The following is a 6,237-nucleotide window of genomic DNA, read 5'->3' on the forward strand; positions in this document are numbered from 1 at the left end:
ACATCAGTGTGTTGGTTGTTTTTTCTCTGCATCAAACAGTCTTCTCAAAAACACCTCACAAATTTTATGACCGGATGATTTCTGCACAGCTAAGTAGACTACGCCTGTCAATATAGACTAAGTGTTTTGCGTCCACACATCCACACTTCAACACCTGACCTGCAGTTCATGAGAAAATAAGCATTAATGGTTTGCTCTTGCCCTATGTACTTGGAGGTACTAACCAATTTAAAAACATACTACTTTTAATGGTTACAATTATAAGTCCACAAATGGAGTAAATATTGATGTAATGTTGTTCAGTACATTGCCCACAGTTACCAATAAAAACAGCTGCAAAAAATGGTTCAAATGGCTCTGAGCACTATGCGACTTAACTTCTCAGGTCATCAGTCGCCTAGAACTTAGAACTAATTAAACCTAAAGGACATAGCACACATCCATGCCCGAGGAAGGATTCGATCCTGCGACCGTAGCGGTTGCTCGGTTCCAGACCGCAGCGCCTAGAACCGCACGGCCACTCCGGCCGGCAAACAGCTGCACTTGTACCCATTACACTCTGTATAAAAATGTCTTTTGATGAATTTTGCACTTCGAATGAGTGAATGGCCCCTTAGGAAACACTTTTTCTGTTTGCACTTCTGTTTCAAAAATGTTTTTTGCGGCGTTTGACTGGCTATAGGTCAATTCTAGTGAATGGCCTTCGATCCGCACGAACGGGCCACTTCTTTGGCATAGCAGTAATACATTATATACACAAATCTTCTTCATGAATCAGCCTGTCTACTGGTAAAAACCGTTTGAATATCTCTACAGTTGTTAAATTGGCATTTGGACTACTCGTGGAAATGATGTAAGCTACGAGCAAGTCAGGAACAGAGGTGGCTCTATCCAGCGGAACAAGCATTAACGTACACAGCTGCCGCAACTTCAGAGATCAGCAAATTTTGGCAAGAATCTGTACGTGTTATACATTAAAATCCCTCACCGCGTGAATGTGACGGCTATTTTTCAGAACTAATGTAAGGATTTTGATATAGAATTCACTAATAGATAAGTTCATATCACTACATACTTCAAACAAATCGTCCAGACATATATACTTTAGTGATATCCCTGTGTAGGTGGGATTTGTCGCTATTTAAATAATAAATTGTATTACAACACTTTACAGAATTAGATAATAATCCCAAATGCTGCGTCATAGGCTTTTAATTTGAAAATTTCTCTCAAACGCCATTTTTGAAGGTAAGATATCACAAAATTTGCTCTGGCTGGGCCCACACGAAAGGTTCAGCCTAGAATCTTATATATTCTACATGCGGCCGTGGTCTCGCTACGTTATGTTGCCCTGCGAGTCACCGAAGCCGCTACTGACTTGAGTTACCCTCAACTTCAAAGCCTAACAGCTTCGCTTAAGAAAACACTAAATGTGGAAGGACATGAATACACTTTACAAAAAAAAAAATGGTTAAATGGCTCTGAGTACTATGAGACTTAACTTCTGAGGTCATCAGTCCCCTAGAACTTAGGACTACTTAAACCTAACTAACCTAAGGACATCACACACACCCATGCCCGAGGCAGGATTCGAACCTGCGACCGTAACGGTCGCGCGGTGCCAGACTGTAGCGCCTAGAACCGCTCGGCCACCCCGGCCGGCAATACACTTTATAGCAATGCGTTCTACGTACAGTAGAGTAACAGTTCGGAGACGACGTTCGTTTGTATCAACAGCATAAAGCATGCTGTCATAAAGGGCGTTTATGGCCCAGTGGTTTGTGGACGATAACACTCCTTGTTTGGACTGGCCTGCCCAGAGTCCCGGCCTGAACGCAACGGAATCCGTTTGGGATGACTTAGAACGTCGACTTAACCCCAGACTCCAGCGTCCAACTTCACTACATTCTCTGGTTTCGACTCTTAAGAACGGGTGCCACCCCTCCACAGATCTTCACAAGCATCACTACGTCTACGTCTACATCTACATGGATACTCTTCAAATCAAACTTAAGTGCCTGGCAGATAGTTCATCGAACCACCTTCACAATAACTCTTCTGTTATTCCACTCCTGAACAGCGCGCTGAAAAAACGAACACCTCTGTCTTTCCGTGCGAGCTCTGATTGCCCTTATTTTATTATGATGATCGTTTCTCTGTATGTAGGTCGGCGTCAACAAAATATTTTCGCATTCGGAGCAGAAAGTTGGTGATTGAAATTTCGTGAGAAGATTCCGCCGCAACGAAAAGCGTCTTGGTTTGATGGTGTCCGTCCCAAATCCTGTATCATGTCCGTGACACTCTCTCCCCTATTTCGCGATAGTACAAAACGTGCTGCTCTTTCCTGAAAATTCTCGATGTACTCCGTTAATCCTAGCTGGTAAGGATCCCACACCGCGCAGCAATCCTGCAAAAGAGAAGCGTAGTGTAGGCAATCTCTTTAGTAGATCTGTTACATTTTCTAAATCTTCTGCCAATAAAACGCAGTCATTGGTTTGTCTTCCCCACAACATTTTCTGTGTGTTCTTTCCAATTTAAATCGTCGTAACTATAATTCCTAGGTATTTTGTTGAATTTAAGGCATCTCATTAGACTGATTTATTGCGTAACCTGAGTTTAACGGATTCCTTTTAGCACTCATGCGAATGACCTCACCCTTTTCATTATTTAGGGTCGAGTGCCAATTTAAACACAGATATGTTTTCTACATCATTTTTCAATTTGTTTTGATCTTCTGATGAGTTTACTAGACGAAAAACGACATCATCATCTGCAAACAACGTAAGACGGATGCTCAGATTGTCTGCTAAATCGTTTGTTGGATAAGGAACAGCAGACGGCAAATAACACTACATTGGGGAACGCCAGATATCACTTCTGTTTTACTCGATGATTTTTCGCCAATTACTACGTACTGTGACCTCTCTGACAGGATATGACGAATCCAGTCACATAACTGAGATGATGTTCCATAAGCACGCAATTTTACTACAAGCTGCTTGTGTGGAACAGTGTCAAAAGCCTTCTGATCTAGAAATACGCAATCAATATGAGATACCATCCCAATAGCGCTCAGTACTTCGTATGCCTAAAGAGCTGGTTGTCTTTCACAAGAACGATGTTTCCTAAACCCATGTTGACTGTGTGTCACTAGACCGTTCTCTTCGATATAATTCACAATGTTCGAACACTATATAAGTTCCAAAATCCTGGAGCATATCAGCGATAATGATGTGGGCCTGTAATCTAGTCCATCACTCCTACTACCTCTCTTGACCTATGCAACTTTGCAGTCTTTGGGTGAAAGTGTTCTCAGCAAAGTTCAAGCCGTTTTAAAGGCGAAGTGTTGATACACTCCCGTAATGTCCACCAGTAGATGTCTGGGTACTTTTGACCACGTAGTGTAAGTCGGGTGTGACGTTAAGAAAAGTAGAATGTGACAGTGTTACTGTTGATCTGCTTTACCGTTTTACTCCCGCTCTAGCTTTATTTAGTTACGAAAAATAAGTGGCGGCTGCGGCGCGGCGTGGAATGTCGAGTAGAACCAGTTTCCGTAGCGGTTTCCCACCTTGCGCGACCGGTTAACACAAGGTTATCGGCCACACGGCTACCAAGCCCAGACTTACGCTGCGGGCAGAGTCAGCACCACTCGCCGCGATGAGTCGGCGTTCGCTTATCGAAGGACGTGACTCTCGTGTAACACTGGTATCTCGAAAGCACTCACAAATAAACAGCCGTCTGTGCCAGTCATCGTAACCTAAGGCGTCGAGCACTGCGCTAGCTGCGTCAGCAAGCACTTTACAACAGCTCGCTCTAGAGTATGGCCATCCTGTTTAGATCTGTCGATTGGTCTTCAAAATAACCGTAGCTGATTTCTCTCCCAGTCCCTATCATGCTGAGTTACTATTCCGTCTCAGATAACCTCCAAATCGACGAGACGTCAGACTCCAGCACCACTGGGTTCCTTCCTTTCTTTTGTTATTGATTTCGCAACGCGAACATGAATTCCGTGCGTTCCTTTCACTTAATGGCGTTAGTGTAAAAGATCTTGTATTACTCGCTGTTTTCGACTTTTTCTCTTTCCTCTACTGTACTGTCTTTGAATCATATGAGAGAAGATGGTTAATTAATCCTTTCAGACCTGCATTTTTTCTGGAGAAAGGAAAATTCTTCTTTATGCTCTAATGCTCTTAGATGATTTTTTACATTTTTTTAGACGCAAGATTTGTGTAGATACATGTACCCGTTTTCAAAACAAACTTTGTACATTTGGATTATTTTCATGGACTAAAATAATTAGTTTTGGAATATTCACTGTTGTAATAAATAAACTGATTATTCAATAATTACCACGCAAAATGAAAATAATAATATTCAATTATACAGTGGAATATAACTAATCAACGTTTATCTGTATTCTGACATCCACAAACTGCTGCGTAGTGCTTCATTCACTTGCTAATATTTTTATAGCTATGCCCAACACATGGTAGCATTTGTGTATGGTGAAAAGACTGAGCATTCACAAATGTTTACTTGAGGTTTCCATTGAGGAAAACTACATCTGTTGCAGCTAATACACAGCAAACATTAATGTATACAGTTGTAGCCAGAGGGTGTGAAAGGGTGAAACAGGACATTACTGATATCCTTCCTCATACTTGTACAGTCTGAGATCCTGGTCCGTCTGAAGAGCTTTGACGACAACAGGAATGGCACTATAACCTTCCTTCTTCTCTACGTATCTCCCGCTGCCCACATCCTTTGATCATTGCCGCTGCTAAGAAGTCTCATCGTTTTGAATATTATTTACACGCAAGCTCCTGTTGCGATAGCCATCATACCAGGAAATATCTCTGCTGTCCCAGAGAAGAGAAAGTTACCAAAAAATTTGATATCAAGTCAGCTTTGTTCCCTCTTATTTCTCCTTGTATTAAATCAGTTGTCAAGTTCCAGCTTCAGTCTGCTGTTTGCTAATAGCTGATTTTCTTTTACGTATGAACTACGACCGGAAAGATAATCGCGACTTCTTCATAATATTGGGCTGTCCACACCTGAATAAAACCTGACATGCAAATAAGTAGCTTACGTATTATGGGAGACTATTTCTGCAAACAAGATAAAAAACGGAATAGTTGATTTTGACTGTAGGTTTTTTTATGTGTTTACCTGACTTCCTGGGAATTCTTAGTCAAGAATTCTACATTAGACCCGTTGGTTATAAATGAAGTGAAACTAATCACGGAGTTCCTGTGTGGGCTGTAATTATCGTGTGGCAGCGAAACTTGGTAGATATGCTAATGTGTTAAAGCGGAGCCGATTAATGCTGAAACAAAGTAGTTTCAATTTTGGCCACTAGGTACAGATCTGGCGCTGTGAATGCAAGAAAGATATACATAAATGTTTCCATATCTAATGGAGTAGGACCGGGACGTAGGGCAGAAACTTCAAACAAGTGAGAAAGGCATAATATTTATTTTATTATTAACCGTCGTTTACACAGTTTGTTTTATATGAGCACGGCAGACGTCGACGAGAAGCTGTAATGCGCCAGATTTGCACCTGGTGACCAAAATCGGATCTGATTTTTTCCAAAGCAAAACGGTTCTGCTTTAATGCCTTACCACATCTACCAAGTTTCGTTGTCATACGATAATTACAGCCCACATTGGAAGTTTATCGGTAGCTGAAGTTTAATTATAATCACCTGGTACTTCAGTTACGAAGTAATTAACACAGAAGGATGTAAGGTAGATCCAGGCAAAGGATATAAATAAGAAACAGTGATGCATGTCCGTAAACGATATTACCAAAGTAAAAAATACGCTTTTCGTTCATAACCTGTTCTCAAGGATTTTTCCTGACCCACGATACAGATATTTAGAACAAAGATCAAAAGAAATGACTGATACATTCGCAAAATTGGAGACTACTGCAACTGTCGTTAACCACCTTGCGTATTAAGAGGGCTTCGTAAGAGACAGCGTCCCTGTAACTGACACTCATTACTTGTGAACGTCAGAAGACACGGCAGCAAAGAACATTTCTAACTAACCGGTGATATCTACCTGGGTAAGTACAGAGGTTCGACAAAAATATGGAAGCACAACGAGAGATGCATGCTTGAACATAGGCCGGAGGTGGTGGCTGGGCGGTTCGAGGCCCTTCAGTCAGGAACCGCGCGACCGCTACTGTCGCAGGTTCGAATCCTGCCTCGGGCATGGATGTGTGTGATGT

This window comes from Schistocerca americana, chromosome 7 (assembly GCF_021461395.2).
Source record: "Schistocerca americana isolate TAMUIC-IGC-003095 chromosome 7, iqSchAmer2.1, whole genome shotgun sequence".
NCBI classification, from domain to species: Eukaryota; Metazoa; Arthropoda; class Insecta; order Orthoptera; family Acrididae; genus Schistocerca; species Schistocerca americana.